At 42.3% G+C, this 18,379-nt stretch overlaps 1 long non-coding RNA gene across 1 annotated transcript in view; it reads left to right on the forward strand.

Annotated features, from left to right (window-relative positions):
* Nucleotides 1–392: 392 nt before the first annotated feature.
* LOC140684655 (uncharacterized) overlaps nucleotides 393–18,379 on the forward strand; it is a 29,784-nt gene continuing 11,797 nt past the window's right edge. The window contains exons 1-3 of the long non-coding RNA XR_012057242.1: nucleotides 393–706; nucleotides 9,694–9,777; nucleotides 17,509–17,596. This is a non-coding gene — a long non-coding RNA (uncharacterized lncRNA). The remainder of the gene's footprint in view (nucleotides 707–9,693; nucleotides 9,778–17,508; nucleotides 17,597–18,379) is intronic.

An 18,379-nucleotide genomic window follows, 5' to 3' on the forward strand; every position in this document is an offset into this window, starting at 1 on the left:
GAAGTGAACTGTGAGTGGTGATTTTAAAGGAGTTACAAGAATTTCAATGTTCCTTTTGCTTAGCAAGCTGAGAAGGCTTGTCCTGCCCACCCTATGAGGAGAGCTCTCTGCAAAGAGGGATGTTCAGGAGCATCCAGGTAGGACAAAGGCTTCTTCAAACTATTTGAGGAAGGTTTCTTTCCTTTCCTTGCTCCACCAGAGTGCTCCTTACTGGCCTCTCTTGTGCCTTTGCCTCATCCCACCGTCCCCCCACCCTTGTCAGAGCCGTGACATGCCCAGCACTCCCTGCAGTGAGTCCAGCCTCCCTCCCCGCGCTCCCTCTGTGACCTGTGCCACCCACCCTGTCCCTGCTACTGCGGACATGCCACAGCCAGGGCAGCTCCTCCTGACCCTTGCCAGGCTGTGGCCACCTGGGTGTCCCTCTGTCCTGCCCTGAAGTCCCTGCAGTGTGCTGCTGCTGCTGCTCTGGCTCCGTTGGCAGTGCGAGTGCCAGCTCTGCGGTGGCCGTGGCCGTGCTGGAGGGACAGCTGCTTTCTGTGACAGCCTGCAGTTGTTATGTGGAGCCCAGTCAAAACAAAATGAAACAGTAATTAAGATTTATGAAATAATTGTCTCACAAAACCCTGCTGAAAAGGAGAAGCGATAATGAAAAGGCTGAAAGAAAAGGAATTGCTCGTTCCTGGGACAACTGAGAATGTAGCAGCAGGTAAGGCTATTGCTGATGGGTTGAAAATCTGAAATGTAAATGTTCCCTCTGCTTTCAGCAAGTGCCACGAATGAATTTTTCTGCATGCCTGACCTGCTTTGTAGTCGGCTGGCGTGGGATTGTGACTTGCATGTAGCTTCATTTGCTAATGCAAACCCCAGTGTTGGTAATGCCTGACTGAGTGATGCTCCACTGCCCTTCTCAGGCTCCTGTTGGAGTGAAACACTGACTAAGATGATCTGAGCTCCTCTGTTGCTACCTGAATCCGTGTGCAACTGGGCTACTTTCAATTATAGAATAGTGAAAGCTTTGAATTCCTGCTCCAGACGAGTTATTAACGTCGGTATCACACTGTGATAAAACCACATTTTTAATCTTGCAGTACTTAAGGTACATAAAGCATCACTGCTGCTTGAGATTTACTGGCTTCCCACTGCTCAGGTTCACTTTGTCAGCAGCAGAAGAAAGTCGGCTTTGAGCTCGCAGGTAAAATGGAAAGAACTGGAAGAAGTTGTTGTTCAAAGCTCTTCTGTGGGTGAGGGGAAGATTATAGAGTTAGTACAAATTGTCTGCTTTGCTTAATTAAAAACAAAACAAAAGGCAAAACAACACCCACCCCTCAAATCTCAAGGATTTATGGGAACTACAGAAACATCAGTAATGGTAGGAAATAATTTAGTCTTATCTCTTTACCAGCTGAGGTTATCTTTGGGTCCTGTCTTTGGTGGATGGAATTTTGGCCTTAATGGCAAATTTGTTCCCAGGAAATGCGGGAGGAGAAGTGGTGCTTAAATCCAAGACTGTTATAGTCTGGGTATTGGAGAGCTGAGCTGAGGTCAGGCACCCTCACCTGAGCAGCCTGGAAAACTTGAGTTTTGGATTATCCAACTTCTGCTCAAACTCTTAAAGCTTCTCCTGCTCCAAAGACTTTCTGTCAATGCTCTTTTTTGCTGCAGAAAGCTTTGGCTGACCCTTTTGGGAGGTTTTGCAGAGCAGAACATGAGCTGGAGCTGCAAAGGAAATTAAGTCATGGGCTGCTCTGCTGGCAAGGCTTTAGGTGTTGGTAAAGGTTCAGGGAATGTGTGACTGCACCAAATTCCCCACTTCTGCTTCCTGCTTGGACACCTGTGGGCATAGAGGTTAACGTTCCAGTGGATAGATAATTGGGTATTTCAGCACTAGCACTTCACTATTTAGTAGTAGCTTTTTATGAAATGATGCAATTTCATCACCTCTGTGTGCTTTTTTTTTTTTTTTTTTTTTGACAGCCAGTGTTAGAGCCAGACTTTGCTGCTGGAAATAGGCATTAAAACTGCTTTAATTACTCTGCTTTACCCCATGGAGGCTGCTGGGACTTTGGCAGCTTCTCTTCAGTGCAACCTAATTACTTTTACACAGGCAGCAATTTTCTCTTCACAAACCACCTGACCTTGTCAAGCAGGTTCATTGTTGACCATAATCTGCTCCCCAAACTTTCACCTCTTCAAAAAAAAGATCATTCTAAGCACAACTTTCTACACAGGAGTTAATTTGAGTTTTCCCTGGCTTGCACTAGAAGGATGTTTCCCACCAGGCAATGCAGGGAGAATTGGGCACAGGGACACTGGAGCCAGAACAAATTTATTCTCAAAGCTGATTAAATTTCAGAGTTTTGGTGCAAGACATTATAACCTTAAAATATCTCAACTATTTTCTGCAGGTTTTAGAATTTATATATTGCATTATGCAAATAGCCATCCATTTAATGGATGGACTTGTGGGCTGTGAATGTTTTTAGATCTAGTTTGCTGTAGTAAGCTGGTGTCACACAGCTAGAGATTTTCAGATTACTTTGTCTGAAGCAGATACATCTGGAAGAAACAGAAGAGCAGGATCTACAGAAAGTGCAGAAAAACATCAAAAAACAAAAGAGAGAGAAATTTTATGATGACCACAGCATGACTCCAGATTTTATCTTTGCAAAGAAATAATGTATTCACAATATCACATTGTTTTTCCTTTGAGGGAGTTTCAAACATGCTCGAGGAAGGCTCCTACTGTCTGATAACTCTAATTATCAAACTCCATCCAAAATTTACCTGGGCTGCTGTTCTGCTCCGAGGCTTTTCAATATCCAGTTGGGAGAGCACTGTGGGTGCACAGGAGCAGTGTGTTGGGAGATGGGAGCAGGAGCTCTGTGGCTCCATCACATTCCTTGGAAAAATGTCATCTACCCTGTTCATGTGCATGTTTTGGGATACAAAGGGTGACCTGAGCAGCTTGTAAAGGATGGTTTAAATCAAATGTCTGAGGAAGAGGGAAATTGGAGTTTCTTCATTCCCTGTGTTGCAGGACTGGAAGGAGAGACAGGGAAAACTCTAGAGAGCTCAGCTTCAAAACAGAACTCAACTTTCCTGAGTATAGTATTTTAATCAATAGTTTTGCTGGGTGACTCCTGTGAGCAGCTGCACACATCTATCTCCACCCTTTTGGGAGTCACATTCATTCCACACTTCCACAGTGCCTGGCTGTGTCATCACAGTGTGTTCCAAAAATTATGTACCCACAGGCACTTTAGTTTGCTTATTCCTGCATTCCAGGCAAGCTAATATTAATTATAGCTGGGCTCTAGTTAAACACTGAGTGCTAAATTCATAACTCATAAGTGTCAGAGGCCCCTACATTTGCTGCAGCTCCCCAGCATTGATCTGGGGAGCATCCTGATAAACATTTTGTCTGGCAGAAAGGAAGCAGCTTGTCAACTCTTCGCCTCATATGTGGGACAGGTAATGCTTTGCTCCATGCACAGGCTGCCAAGTTGAATTTAAATTTACAGACATTAAATTAATATCTGCATGGCTGCAACCATCAGATCAAAATATTGTTTGAGAATTTTAAATTGGAAATAAAAGATGCATTTGAGCAGACATGTATCTGTGTGTTTGGGCTTTCCAGTGGGGAAATCCTCAGTGGGTGAATCCAGAGCCCCTTGGCATCCCACTTTTGTAAAAAAGTGATAAATTTTATCCAGGCCTGTATGGGATTTCATGGTTTTTTACAACCCCCAGAGCATTATTTTGCTGTGGCTACCCCACAAAACCCTGTTACCAATGCAGGAGTGTGCTTTAAACTCTGTGTTGCTCTCTTATTTCATATTTTATTGTATTTTCTCTGTTTTGGAAGAGGTTTGTGTTAAGCAAGGCTTCAGAACATCTTGGTGCATGAGAGAAATATTTGAGTGTTTAGTTGTCCACTCTACCCCTTTACTGGATTTTATTCACTCTGTTACTGAGTAGCAGGAGAGAAGGAGCATTTGTGCATTTGATTTTTTTTTTTTATTCACTGCTATTATTCAATAAATTATATTCATTGGTAGTATTGATGAATTAAGCCAGCAAAATACACAGAGATTGGCAGATTTGAAGATCCAGATTCGTATTCTTCCAGGATCAGAGCAAGTTACTGGATTTATAGTTGCTAAAGGATAAAGTGATGCCATGGGGTAGACAAGGCACGTGCTCGAATGCATTTTTTTGTCCCAGTAATAATAACAGAGAGAGCAGCCACAGGAATTCAGGCATTTCCCTCCTGTCCCGGGATAAACCCTAAGTGTCTCTAACTGCTGCAATTTCCTTGTAGCCTTTGCTTTCTTTTTAGTCCCACCGTGGGAATGGCTGGCTGTAGTTTCAATCTGCTCTTAGGAGGTTTTTAAGAAAACCAGAGTTTCTTGGGAAATCCCCCTTCTGGCTTTCTTTTGAAATAAGAGCAGCAATTATAATAACCCCGCAAAATTTTATTTCTTTTATGTTTCATTTATTGCTCCTTTGTCCAAGCCAACTTTTTTATCAATGCTCTGGGCAAAAGCACTGCTGGCAGTAAATCACAGGACATTTCCTCTGCTCTGGGGTGTTCCAGGGAGGCTGGGAACGTGAATGCCCTGTGCAACATCCCTGCCGGGGATTCAAAGGCTGATCTCCCTCCCTGTGTGAGGGTGGGACATCCTCTCCAGCCTTGCCAGACCTGAGTTTAACGAGGCACAGAAACTCTCTCCAAACCTCTCTGAGCCATGAGAAGGGCTCTTTGAAGTGGATGCTCTCCCAACGCCTGAAGGATGAAGGCTTTGGGGTGGAGATGGACACCTTGGCTTTAAAGGCTTGGGCTTTCTTGGCTCCCTGACTTGTCCCCGATTTCCAAGCACAGAGCAGCTGCCCTGCCAGGATTGTGGCTCCCATGGCATCTGTTAAATTCCTTCTTTAACCTCTGACTCCAGACAGAGCTGTTTTGGGGGCCTCATTTATCCTTTTGGATGGGTGGTGTTAAATCGTCCCGTCCTGGACGGAGATCCTGACTCGAGTTTTCTTCTCACATTGCTATTACAGAGGAAATGAAAGTTCCTGGAGAGAGTTTTAAACCTGGCTAATGCACAGTGCCCAGCTCCTCAGCCTCCTTTTTAAAGGCATGAAAGCTGCCACTGGTGTTAAAAACAAGAGGGATGTGGATCTCCAGGTTTCAGTAAATCATTCCTGTCGCTTGGTCTCTGACTTCTGCATTTGTGCTTCTCTGAAACTTATTAAACATATCTGAAAAATAGAAGGGAAAGCAGCACACCACAGGTCACAGTAAATGATGTTGTTTATATTTTGTTGAGACTAGAAGAGGCAGTAAATTAGTCTGGGCTCCTCACATCAGGGAGACTTTGGATGACATTGAATATATGAATGTCTCTCTGCAGGGGCACGGTGTGCTGCCCAATTTCCTAACTTTTATCTAATTTTGAATGAAAAGGAATGGAAGTGTGTGATGCCTATCAGCAAATTAGGACATGGATAGACAAATAACCTTGGTCTGGAGGAGAGCATGGCCTCGTGTTGGTGATGGGGAAGAAATGGATTTTGTTCTGGTTTGTCACAATTCTCCTGTGACCTTTCATAAAACACCACATGAGCCCAATCTTTTGTCTTCCCCTCTTTCATAGCAGCCCCAAACCACCCACTAAATGTGTATTTTGCATGGTTTAGCTTTAACTGAGCTGTTTGTGGTCAGATTGGGTGGCATTGCCCTTCTTATATTCCCACTTACTCATTCCATCTGTAGGGTCAGCACAGGCAGGATCTTGCAAACTTTGAAAAAATGGTTTATTTTTTTTCTAAATGTGGACCATGGAAATCACACTTAGAAAAGACACAGAGAGAAGACATAAAAAAAAAATCAGTGACTTGCCCAAAATCAACAATTCTGGAGCCCGTTCTCAGAATCCTTGTATAATAGGAGACTCTTTTTTTTTGCATATTATTTCCTGAAGTAAATTGAGGACTCATTGTCTTCCTGCAGTGTGCAGACAGAGCATTCCTTCTGCTAGTTCTCCTGGCTTTGGGAACTGTGCACCTCCAACCCAAGCTAGATCTTTTAATCCTCAGTCTGGGATTTTGGGAACTTTCCTGAGAACATGCATTGTGACACAATTAATCTGTGTAACCTTTTCTATTCCTTGGTAGCAAGTCTTAAATTGTATTTTAAGTGAGAAAAAGAGGGGACTATACCCTTGTTTTGGAAAGAAAGGAAAGGATTGAGCGCTTTAATCCTTGGAAATTGCTTATAACAGAGGACAGCTCCTGGTTTATTTTGTGTGTAGGTGATATGTGTTTGTAAAGTTTTATTGCCTGTTTCAGACCCATTAAAGCACCTTTTGGAAGTGTCACTTCTGAGAAGGGAGCAGGAGGGATGGAGCACAGAAAGGCCTCCTGCCTCCAGGCACTCCCTTACTCCAGCTCCTATCACTCATGTTAAATCCTGGCTCTCCAACATTTATCTTGCAAAATGTCCCATATTTTTCTGAAATGATTAGATTGACTAAAGAAATAGAGACCTATTTTATATGATGATACGTTGTGAAATTAAAGTTGACAGGCGATAGCCTTTGTCTGGAGAGGCACTTTAGAGAGAAAAGTAATCAATGAAGAAAGTTCTAGGGAAATGTTAGCATAGGAATGAGTGGTTTCAAATGGTCTGCTCATAAATTCCGGCTGGACTCCAGAAGTTTGCTCACAGATAGAGGAAATGAGGTTCTGGAATGACTTTCGAATAATAATGGGAAAAGCAATCAAGCGAGTTGTGAAGATGAAATAAGTTTTGTGCAGGTAACTGTGCTTTAAAATTATAATCTTATTAATTCCCTGGGAACTTCCTCATGGGCATGTGGAAATTCCCCTGTCCAAGTGGAAATTCCCCAGTGGGGAGGGCTGGGGCTCTGTTGGCAGAATGGCTTCCTCTAAAGACTCTTATTCTCTGAAATTTCATTAAAAACTTCTCCCAAGCTTTCCAGAATCTTTATGGATAAAAAGTGGGTTGGGGTGGCCCTGGCTGGCTGCTCTCTCACTCCTCAACACATCCAGTAGTTCATGTGCTGGTGGAGGAGATGGGATGTAATTAAGTTGATTTTTCTGCCATTGTGCCTTGAAGTGTAGAAAAAAATCCTTTTTTTTTTGAGCATTTCTAAATTTCTTCACAGTTGGCATCTCTAAAGGCCTCTGAGAGACATAAACAGCAACATTCCCATTTTCCACATGAAAATAAACCTTGCCAGCTTGGTTGGAACTAATTTTCTAATTAATGGTTCCCTGATTTTCTCTCTTCCTTAGAAGCTGTGGTATTCCTGTGGATAACAGCACTTTTGTTGTTGTTAGGCTCGACTGGGTTATTTTTCCCTAGTGAGTGTCTCTTTTGATTTAACTGTAGACACTTAGGGAGAACAATATGGAGGAGATAAATGAAAGTGAACGAAAAATATTCATTAAAAATATAGGTCCTTGTCTCACTGGCCACGGAAGAGCAAGATGCAACGTTGTTTTTCTTTAGATCCTCTCCTCACAGCCTGTTAACAACCTCTTCTCTTTTTTCTTTTTAAACTTTAAATTTCTTCCCTCAAAGTCGGCAATGTGTTTAAGGAGTGCAAACATTCTACTTTGAAGGTCACCTCACTCTCAGATTGACTTGACTGTTGATTGCACTTGAGCTTGTAGCTTTAACTCACATTAACCCCATTTGTTTTTAATTAAGTAATGTCTTTAGAGCAAAGACAGTCCATCACTGCTGTCAACAGGTAAATTTTGCTCTTTAATACCCAGTCTTATATTTCAGTTTAACAGAGATGAAGCTTTGAGGGTGATTTACTCAGACTACAGATTTTTAAGAAGGAATGCAAAATGTCTCACAATTTGTCACAGTTCAATGTAATCAAATAACTTTCAAAGTGAATTCTGATAGAAAAAAACTCACTCAGCCATAGGCCCAGCTGCATATTTTCATGTATTTCTTTGGTACCCAGCATGTACCAGGTAGAATTTCTGTTTTTTAACACTGACCCTGTCCTGTAAAGACCCTCTCAGAACTGGTTCTCTCTTCCTCTCTTCCCTTTGCTAGTGGTATTCAGATAATGTTGCTTTGCAGTTGGCTGATCAACACATGCTTAGATCTATGGGTTGCAGTGCTTAGAAAAACAATAAAAAACAAAACAAACCAAACCCAAAGACCCACAGATTTTTGGGGTAAGCCTTGGGTTTGTGTTTTTCATCAACTTACCTAAATTTTCTGTTTTCTGAAGTTCATCAAAGAAGATAACATGGAGAAGGTTGTCTGGGACCAATTAGCAGCAGCTCTCTGAATTAGCAGCACAGCAAATTTGGATGATCCTGTGTCAGGACCTGTTAATGATCAAAACGTTGTCTTTTCCATTAAAGACGTGAAGTTTTCTGACTGATATGTTTTGGATGATAAGTATCATTGTATTGGAATTGTTTCCCAAATAGTGGCAGGAATATGGTATTTCTTTCCTATCCTACATTGGTTTGGGTGCTACCAGCACCATCCACTGAATCACAGAACCAGAGGATGGTTTGGGATGGAAGAGGATCTTAAAGCCCATCCAGTGTCACCCCTGCCATGGGCAGGGACACCTTCCACTATCCCAGGTTGCTCCAAACCCTGTCCAGCCTGGCCTTGGACACTTCCAGGGATCCAGAGGCAGCCACAGCTTCTGTGGGCACCCTGTGCCAGGACCTGCCCACCCTCACAGGGAACAATTCCTTCCCAGTATCCCATCTAACTCTGCCCTCTGGCAGTGGGAAGCCATTCCTCATTGTCCTGTCCCTCCAGCCCATTTTAAACTTTTTATTTGTATTGATGGTTTCTTGTCTGTGTTAATCACATAATGCTGATTCCTTGCATAGAGCACATTTTCTGTGCAAAGAAGCCAAGCAAGAAAATGTAATCCTTTCTAAACTTTGCAACTAAAAGGGCAGTAAGGGTCTTGGAGAGTATTAAAACATTTCAGATGATATTTGGCAGCTGAAGGCATACAAATTCCTAAATCTTTCTGAATTAGTAGTGATTAGTAAATATTATACATGCATTTCTAGGGTTTTTGCCTTTTCTTTTAAGCCACTTTTGTGTTCTGACAACACAAATGGAAATTGTGGCAGTTGTGACTGGAATACTGATAAGTGAAGCAGGCTCACTTAGGCAGTGGGATTCATTAGCTGGCTTTGGTTGAGCTGAATAATATCAATTCTATTACATTTATATTTACACAATTAATGTGCTTTGCTTTTGACAAGACGGTAGAATTTCTGACATATTTATTTTTTTGCTCCTTTGCTTGTTATTTCTTGGCAATGGAGTAAAATTCGCCTGTGGAGTAAATCCTTTCCATCTAATAGGAGGTTCTGCTCAAAACATATACATTTTTGTTATTTCATGTATTCTCTCCTCCTCCTCCTCCCCTCCTTGCTGGACTTTTTGATAATAGATTCTTGGGTTTTTTCTATTGGTTCTTAGGAAAACTATTGAAAAGAAGTCAACGATAGTAATCAAACTGAATTATAGCAAAGCTCTGGCTTTCAGCTCACAATTGCTACAGAAATTGGGCCCAATTCATTATAAACTATAGGCACATAAAAGTTAAATTCCCTTTCCTTTATTTGGCTGGTTACTTGATGTTTTCTTTCTTACAGGTTCTTTTCTGCAGGAAAATTTAACAGCCAAGTGCTGTCTGCCTACATGGGAGACCCCATTGTGCTTAACTTTGGGAGAAACAAGTAAGAAGTGTTTCCTTCACTTAAAATCCCAGCACTGCCCAGGCTCCCCAGGGAATGGGCACGACCCCAAGGCTGCCAGAGCTCCAGGAGGGTTTGGAAAATGCTCCCAGGGATGCACAGGGTGGGATTGCTGGGGTGTCTGGGCAGGGACAGGGTTGGACTGGATGATCCTATGGGTCCCTTCCAGCTCAGGATGTTCTGGGGTTCTGTGATTCTATCCCAACAGAGGCTGTTTGCCAACAAACATTCCCTGCTGGAGTTTCTGCACTTGCAATTCTGTCCCAAAAGCAGTCCCAGAGATGCTCTGCTGACATCCTGGAGGGTGCTTAAGGTTAATATTAAGATGGATTTGTAGCCACTGTCAATATGACTTTCCAGAATCACAGATTGCTTTGGGCTGGGTGGGACCTCAAAGATCATTCAGACCAGAGCAGCTGTGGCTGCCCCTGGATCCCTGCAAGAGTCCAAAGCCAGGCTGGACAGGGCTTGGAGAAACCTGGGCTAGTGGAAGGTGTCCCTGCCCATGGCAGGGGTGGCACTGGGTGATTTTCAAGGTCCTTTCTAAACACAAACCATTCCACGACTCTCCGATTCTGTTGTTCTTTCTCACAAGCCGTGTGCCACATTAAAGCAGGGACTGTCCACATCAGAAGTGTTTAAATGAAAAGCTGAGGTGATGCTTCAGAGCTGTCGCTGGAACTGTCTGGAAGGACAGGGCTGGGATTTGGGGGAAGAAGGCAGCACTGGAAGCACCACTGCTTCCTTTGGGTCCCGGATTGCACTCTGAATTCCAAAACATCTCACCCTGCAGTGCACTGTGCCTGTCTGTGTGAGGAAAAGATGAAACTGGGAGCCTTGCAGATCCCTGAGAATGGTAATCAGCCAAATTTGTGTTTTGGAGGGGAAAAGGAAGCTCTTGCTGATAAGAAAGTGTCTCTTTGATTCTAATCTCTTTCACCTGTTGAACAATTATTGATGGCTTTCATTACGAGGCTTTGTTGCCGGTGCTATGAAAGGAGAATAATCAGTGCTGCATTAAGGTACATGTAAAAAGCCTGTCTCTATTTGCATGGTAATGAAGTACTACCTAAGGTGTTAGAAGGAGAATCAATAGGCTAATGAGATTTTATGCAAACAATCTCAAGTAACAACCTGGGCTCACCCTTAGATAAAAGGATTTGTTTGAAACAGGAAAATACTTATAAGGTAGGTTTTCTTTCTTAAAAAAAAAAAAAAAAAAAAGTGGTTTTATATCAGTGCAAATTGAAACATGAAAAAGATCTAGTTTTTTAAGTATTACAGAAAATAATTCCAATCTATCTGTATGCTGTAGAATAATGGCCTAATCAAGCTAATTTTTATTAGTCTTGTGTATCAGTTTCATTCTTTTTTTGGTGTTGATATTTAGCCTTGAGAATGAAGGGTGTAGAATTCCACAGCTGAAGGCAAACCTTCCTGTCTGGAATAAAAAATTAAATACTAAATATTATTGCCTACAGCTCCTCAGGTAACACCACTGACTGCGCACTGGAGGTAGACAACTTTTTGAGTGAAGAACTGACCATCTGGGGACAGTGCTTAGACTGAGGTAAACACACCTCAGTATTCTGGAAAAACGTGTAGATTTGCTTTTTTAGCTTTGTATTGGTGCCTTTCTTTTTTTTTTCTATTTTAATTACAATTGATTTTTGGTATCATTTAAGCACAACAGTGTTGCAGAAAACACATTTTTCAGCTGGGTTCTCGGGCTGAAAATTAAGATTTGCTGCAGATTTTGGTAGGAAGAGGGAGATGAGCTCTGTGTTTTCTTGGAAACAGAGAAGACTGCAGGAAACTACTGTGCCCAAACCCCCTCTGGGTTAGCCTGGTTATGCCTGGGAAAAAATTTGTGCAAAACTTGCTTTTTTATACGTTTAAGGTGCTGTGTAACAAGGTACAGAAATATGGGTTTGCCTGTGTGAGGCCGTGTGAACCTCACAAAGCGTGGGTTTACCCACCACATACAAAAATACAAATTGCAAACTCTGCTGGTGTATTAGAAAGACACGGGAAAAGCAGAGACACCATCAGGAACCTCAGGCAAAACCAAAAGAAAATTTAGTAAAGACAGAACTAAGTGATTCTCTTTTTTTTCTATTTTCACATGCCACTCAAGCATGAGAGAGAAAAGCACGTTTTTATCCAGAAATCTGCCCTCCCACCAAAAATCCTCATTCTCTTTTTGCAAGAAATAAGAGTTTTCTATATTTTGTCCAGTGCTCCTGACTGGGTTTGTACAGTAAAAAAGGTGACCCTGACTCAGGGAAGAAATGATGATGTCTGGCTCCAGATCAGAGGGCTGAAGGATAGCCTTATTAAAACTATACTATATTACATGAATATACTATTTAAAGAGATACTATACTATTCTACATACTTACTTCTTCCTTACCTAACTCAAACTCGTGACTCTCTGCTGAGAGTCCAACACAGCTGGATCCCACTGGTCACTGACCCCAAAAAACCTTCACCAGAATCCAACCCAGCCATCACTGCAGGTAAACAATCTCCACACCACATTCCACACGGGGAAAACAAAGAGCAGAGATAAAGATTGTTTTCTCCAGGCAGCACCCTGGGTGCAGGAGGTGTCTGTCCCCAGCCAGGGACAAACTCTGATGGACTGTCATGAAAAGGACAGGGAGGAGGGAAGCTTCCTGTATCCTTAAGGATGCATTTTTCCTGCCAGCTTCTCCTGCTGCTCTATTCCTAATAGCTTTGGGAATGTCCAGCTCTGACATGGCAGAGGTCTTGTCCATCCTGTGCTGTGAAGCCCTTGCTGTTCCCAAGAGCTGGGTTTTTTTTGTTTCCATGAGTGCTCAAAACTAAGTGGAGGGAAAGAGCCAAGTTATCTTCAGAATCCCAAAATTGTTTGGGTTGGAAGGGACCTTAAATCTCTTGATCCACGTCTGCCGTGGGCAGGGACACCTTCCACTTGGTTGTTCCAAGCCCTGTCCAACCTAGCCTTGGACACTTCCAGGGATCCAGGGGCAGCCACAGCTTCTCTGGGCACCCTGTGCCAGGGCCTGCCCACCCTCACAGGGAACAATTCCTTCCCAATATCCCATCTAACCCTGCCATCCTGCAGCTTAAAGCCATTCCCCCTTGTCCTGTCCCTCCAGCCCTTGTTCCAAGTCCCTCTCAAGCTCTTCAGGCACTCAAAGTTCTCATAAAGTCTTATCAGACCCTTCTCTTCTCCAGGCTGAACAATCCCAGTTGTCTCAGCCTTTCCTCTCAGGGGAGGTGTTCCATCCCTCTGATCATTTTTTGCTAAAGAACAGATAAATGGAATGAACTTCCACTAAAATCAAGTTGTTTCTTGCTAAAATAAAGTTCATTCCTTGCTAAAAATGCCGAGGAATCTGATTCCTTATAAGAATAAAATAGCAGTATGTCCTTTCTCAGTTATCACTTCCTTATTGTATTTTTTTTTTTTTTTTTTGCTTTCTGATGAAACCAAGTTCCCTAAGGTGTGGGCAGAGCAGCATTTCATGGCAGAGCATTGTGAAAATGCCCCACAGTGAGATGTGTCTACTTTGAATTTCCCTGGGACGCTGCCAAGATGCTCTCCAAGAGGGAACAAGTGACAGGAGCACTCCTTGAGGGGAGTGGTGCTTCATTCCACTGGGAAATGCAGGCTGTGCTTGGGAAAGGAGTTTGAACAGCCCTAACAGCTTTTGGGTAATAGCTGTGGGGTTTATTTTTTTTTTCTTTTTTTTTTTTCTGTGGGGAAGAGAATGACAAAGCTGAAGCTTCCTGATACAGGATTTCCACACTTTTGTCTCGCTCTGGGTGTTGTCTCACTGATTTCTTTTCACTCCCTTCCCTTCTTCCACGCCTGTGGATTGCAGAGCAGGTGAGAGCTCACACGCCCTGACAGGAGGTGTCTCCTTGCAAGAGCTTCCCAGCACTAAACCCCACACTTTTGGGAACAAAAGGCGAGTATTTGAGCTTTGTGTGCTGTGGCTGCTGGACACATTCCCATGTCCCTGATGTCTGCAGGCTGGGAACGACATTTCCCTGATTCTCTGGGATAATGGTGGGGTGCTGATGCTTTTTATTTGGGCTTTTAAGCTCAATTCTGAGTAAAATGGGAGAGTAAGCAGATGAGAGGGAAGGAGAGATTTTATCTGGCATGTTGTTTTTCCATCAGCTCTCTCCACAGTTTTGTTTACTGAAAACAATATACGTTTTCCATTATGTATTTACTGGATTTTTAATTGAAAGGATCATTATTAAAAACCCCTGACAAGCTAAATTAGGCTCTCTGCTTTGGTTTCAACCGGTCTGATGAGAACTTGCAATATAATCTATAACTATTTATGAGTCAATTTTTTCACTGATATAAATCCCTTTTTAATTCTTCTGTGAGGTCCTTCAGTTTCTCCTACTGTGGAGCCCAAGGGAACCAGAAAATTAAAATCCAAGGCAGCGATTACAGTGAATTATAATTTTACTGTTTCCCATATGAAGAATTAGTTTCCCTCATTTCTTGTTCTTGTTACAACCTTTGACAAGAACATAAATTATCAAAATTCTTCATTGGTTAATATTCCATGTAAATTCTAGGGGAAGTGAGACAGCGTGTCCTTTGTGCTGCACTGCTTCCTGGGCTGGATTTCTTTTTAAACAAAAGGATGATGCAAAGTCAAATTCTTGCTCTTTTGTACAGTGGAGCCACTGGGACGTTAATTTCTTTTGTGGTCCTTAGGTGTGGAAATACCCCAAGTGGAAAGGTGGTGACAAAGGGGAAACCTGGGATGATCATGACTTGATTTGATTCCTTATACAGCCTCCAAAGTAAAACTGAACTCATTCTGCAGGGATGGGGACAGATTCAATGTTCTTGGCACTTGGGGAATTGGTTTAATGGTGAACCTGGGGGGGTGGTTCTAGAATGAAGATTTAGTGATCTTAAAGGTCTTCTCCCCCCTAAATAATTCAATGATTCCAGTGAACATCCAAATAACTACCAAATAACAACCTACCCCCTACTGTTTTATCATCAGTTGGGTAAAGAATATAAAATGGTTCTTGGGGTTCCTGAACAGAGAATCTTGGTAGCTCAATAAGGCTTTTTGCAGGTGTAGGAAATCTGAACTGAGCTTTTTGTTGACCACAAAATATCTGCAGAAACTCTAGTGACAGGACAAGGAGCAATGGGTTCAAATTGAAACAGGGGTAATTTAGGTTAGATATTGGGAAATAATTGTTCCCTGTGATGGGAACCAGGCCCTGGCACAGGGTGCCCAGAGAAGCTGTGGCTGCCCCTGGATCCGTAGAAGTGTTCCAGGCCAGATTGGACAGGGCTTGGAGCAAGCTGGGACAGTAGAATGTGTCCCTGCCCATGGCAGGGGGTGGCAGTGGATGGGCTTTAAGGTCTCTTCCAACCCAAATCACTCTGTTCTATGATTTCCAATTTTCAGCCACCCACCTGTTTTTGTTCTGGCCTTTGAAAGAATTTTTTATGGAAGGCTGGAATGTGAAACAAATTCCTGAACTTTTTAAATCAATAAAAGACGGTCTGGGTTTTTTTTTTTTTGGTGGGGAGGGAGTTTGATCCCCTCAGAATTTTCAGTAGTGTGTCACAGCCACAGAGTGAGGATCAACCAAGGCCCCACACTCACCCCAATGCTCAGGTGTGTTTGACACCTTGTATATCATTGCTCCAAGCACAGGCAGAATGTTTCTTACCTCAGAACTCCAGAATCACAGAGAACCCTTATTCACACTTATTTTTAGCCCTGGCATTATTTCCCCACATATGTTACACTGTCCTTTCCTGGCCACTGTTTATTCCTTCCTCAGTGCTGTGTTCCACATCCCTCCTGGAGCAGCAGTGGCAAACCTGCTGTGCTTGGAGCCAGCTTGCCCACAGCAGTGCTGGGAGCAAAAACTTCATTCTTGTGCTGCATTTGCCATTAAGGTGACCTGTGAGGAGCTGAGGGCAGAACAACCTTCCCAAGCTCTTCAGCAGGGACTCCAGATCATTTATGGGAGACGTTTCAGGGAGCCCCGAGTGCCATTTCCAGAGCATTTCTCAGTGTGGGCACGCAGTCGGTTTTATGGGAAGCACAGTACAGCTGGAGTTGAGGGATAATGAAGAACAATTGTGAGTGAGGGACAGCTCATAAAGCACCATAAACCCTTTAATTTCTAAGGCACCGGTTCTAATATGATCCATTTACTGAAACTAACCTGTTTTAGACGGGGAGGGCAAAAATCTTGAAGAATTTCAGAATCCTTCTGGGGTTTCAAGATGTGAAAGCACAGAGTAAGTGTCTATATATTTTTTCCAGTCTGGACAATGTGGGCTGGACAATTTTTCACTGAACTGGGGACTCCTACAGCAGTGCCATAGCTGATTTTTTTGTGTGTTTTGCTCTGTGTGCATGCTTATGAGTTTCCATGAACAGCCTCGTTTTCCACAATCCCAGTGAGCAAATTTTACTTGTGAAGCAGTCAACGTTCAATCCAAATTAGTTTTATGCATATGTGAAATTCCTACAGAACAAAATTCTTCCCACTTTGTAGACAAGATGGTTATTGGTATCTCCTTATTATTCTGCTTGAGAACTTTGATAATAACATTTGTGTCTCTAAGTCCAGGGATTAATTTTGGAGTAGTATTGAAAGGAAAATCAATGTACAAGTTATGTTGTAGCTCAGTAACAACCAGTATTTTAAATTATTAATGATATGAAGTTGAAAAATGTTATTTCATGAAAGCCTTTAACATAAGAGTTAGAAATAAATGAGTGTAAGGGGAGGTGTTTCTAAGAGTAAGAGAGAGAAAAATCACTTCCAAGGAGATGCAGAGCAAGGAATTTCTTTGCTAATATGGAGAGTTCCAAACAGGTGCAGAAACTGGGAGTGCAGAAACACTTTCTCAAGTGGAAATAGAAACATACTATAATTTATTTTACCTTTGTCTTAGATAAATTCTCCTGTTTGGGCAAGAACAGATGTTAAAGAGTATTTCTGTTCTTTCCCTAATTGTGTTGTTTGTTTGTGGCTTTTTAGCTTGTAGGCCTGAGAGTAGAGTGAGAATAATAAGGGGAAAATAAAGGGAAAAAAATCCTAAAAATGAATCTTTCCATGTAACAACAAAAATTGTCTGCAAATTACTCAGGCATAGACACAAATTAAACTACAGATTTTCTTCTGAGGACATGCTGCTAAAGAATAAACCTGAATTATTGAACCAAAACCAACCACCCCAGGAGCAGGGTAATTTTCACATACAGTACATAGATGTGTCAGGCATATTTATTGTTCTTTATTTCCTCTGATTTCATTTCATAGAGAAATCCTAATGGAACTCTATAGATCTCTCAGCTGTCTCTGTAGAGATCTCACCTCTGAGCCTCACCAAATTTTGATCAAAGGCCATGGAATAATGTGGTTTTCACACAACTTATTATGATATGTGGGGTTTTTTTGCACATTCTCTTTAACTTTGTAATGGGTGAAACTCAACCTCAGTTTGGGACCTGCCTTGGGTCTGGAGTTTGGAATTGGATCCAAGTGAAAATCTACAGCTTGACCAGGCTCAACTGCTTCAGATGGGCTTACCTAGACTGCAAATAAAACAAAAAATAATTGAAAAGTCTTTACTCTTTATTGCAGCCACAAATCCCAAAGTTATTTCAAAGCTAAAACCTGTTTTTTTTTTTCTGTTTTTTCTTTCAGCTGCTGTCTCATATCCAATTCCAACATTTCACAAAGCATTTCCTGAGGAATTCAGTCTTCTCAGCCTGCCCTGCTGCTGTCTATCCAGGTAGGTTTCTGCAGCTTGGTCCTGTGATAATATTAGAATTAGCTCTTATTTCCAACCAGATTTGTTTCCTGTGAAATTTATCTCCAAAGCTCTTGGTTTTTACATTAAAGCTATGCATAAATTACTGTTTCCCTCCTCAAGTGAGACATCCTTTTCATCCATCAAAACAAATGTGTCCACTGCAATTCCTTCCAAACACCATCCTGTTCTGCTCCGTAATGATTGCTTTCAGTTTCCATAAAAGCAGAGAAGAATTCCAGGTGCCAGGGATGCTGATGAGAGATTTGTAATCCAGTGGAAGCAAGATTGGAGAGTTCTCTGACAAAAGGAAGAGAGAACTCTCATTGTGAGTAAATGAAGTCCCTGACAGCAGTTTAATAGATATGGCTCAGCTGGGAAAATAACACAAAGGATATGAGGAGCTCTCTTCCTCCCTGCTTGTCGAATTCTCGGGGTTCCTAGGTCAGGATGACCCCGGGATTGTAAAGAGTCTTTGCTCCCCTAGCCTGACACAGCCAAAGAAGGAGCCTGGAATGCATCTGTTTGCGTTTTCAAGGTTGTTTATTTCTTCTTATCTATAACTTTCTTTCTCTGACCTGCTGAGCTCTGTCCAGAAAGGAAGCCACGGCAGTCTGCCCTTGAGCTTCGGGCAGTTCCCACCTTATATACTCAAAACTATGTGTATATGTTTACAATTTCTTTACCAATTCCCGAAATCCATGTTAGACTGTGAATCTCTACCTTGAACCAATAGAAAAGTGTCATCATCACAGCAAGACGAAG

Source organism: Taeniopygia guttata, chromosome 8, assembly GCF_048771995.1.
Source record: "Taeniopygia guttata chromosome 8, bTaeGut7.mat, whole genome shotgun sequence".
Classification (NCBI taxonomy): domain Eukaryota; kingdom Metazoa; phylum Chordata; class Aves; order Passeriformes; family Estrildidae; genus Taeniopygia; species Taeniopygia guttata.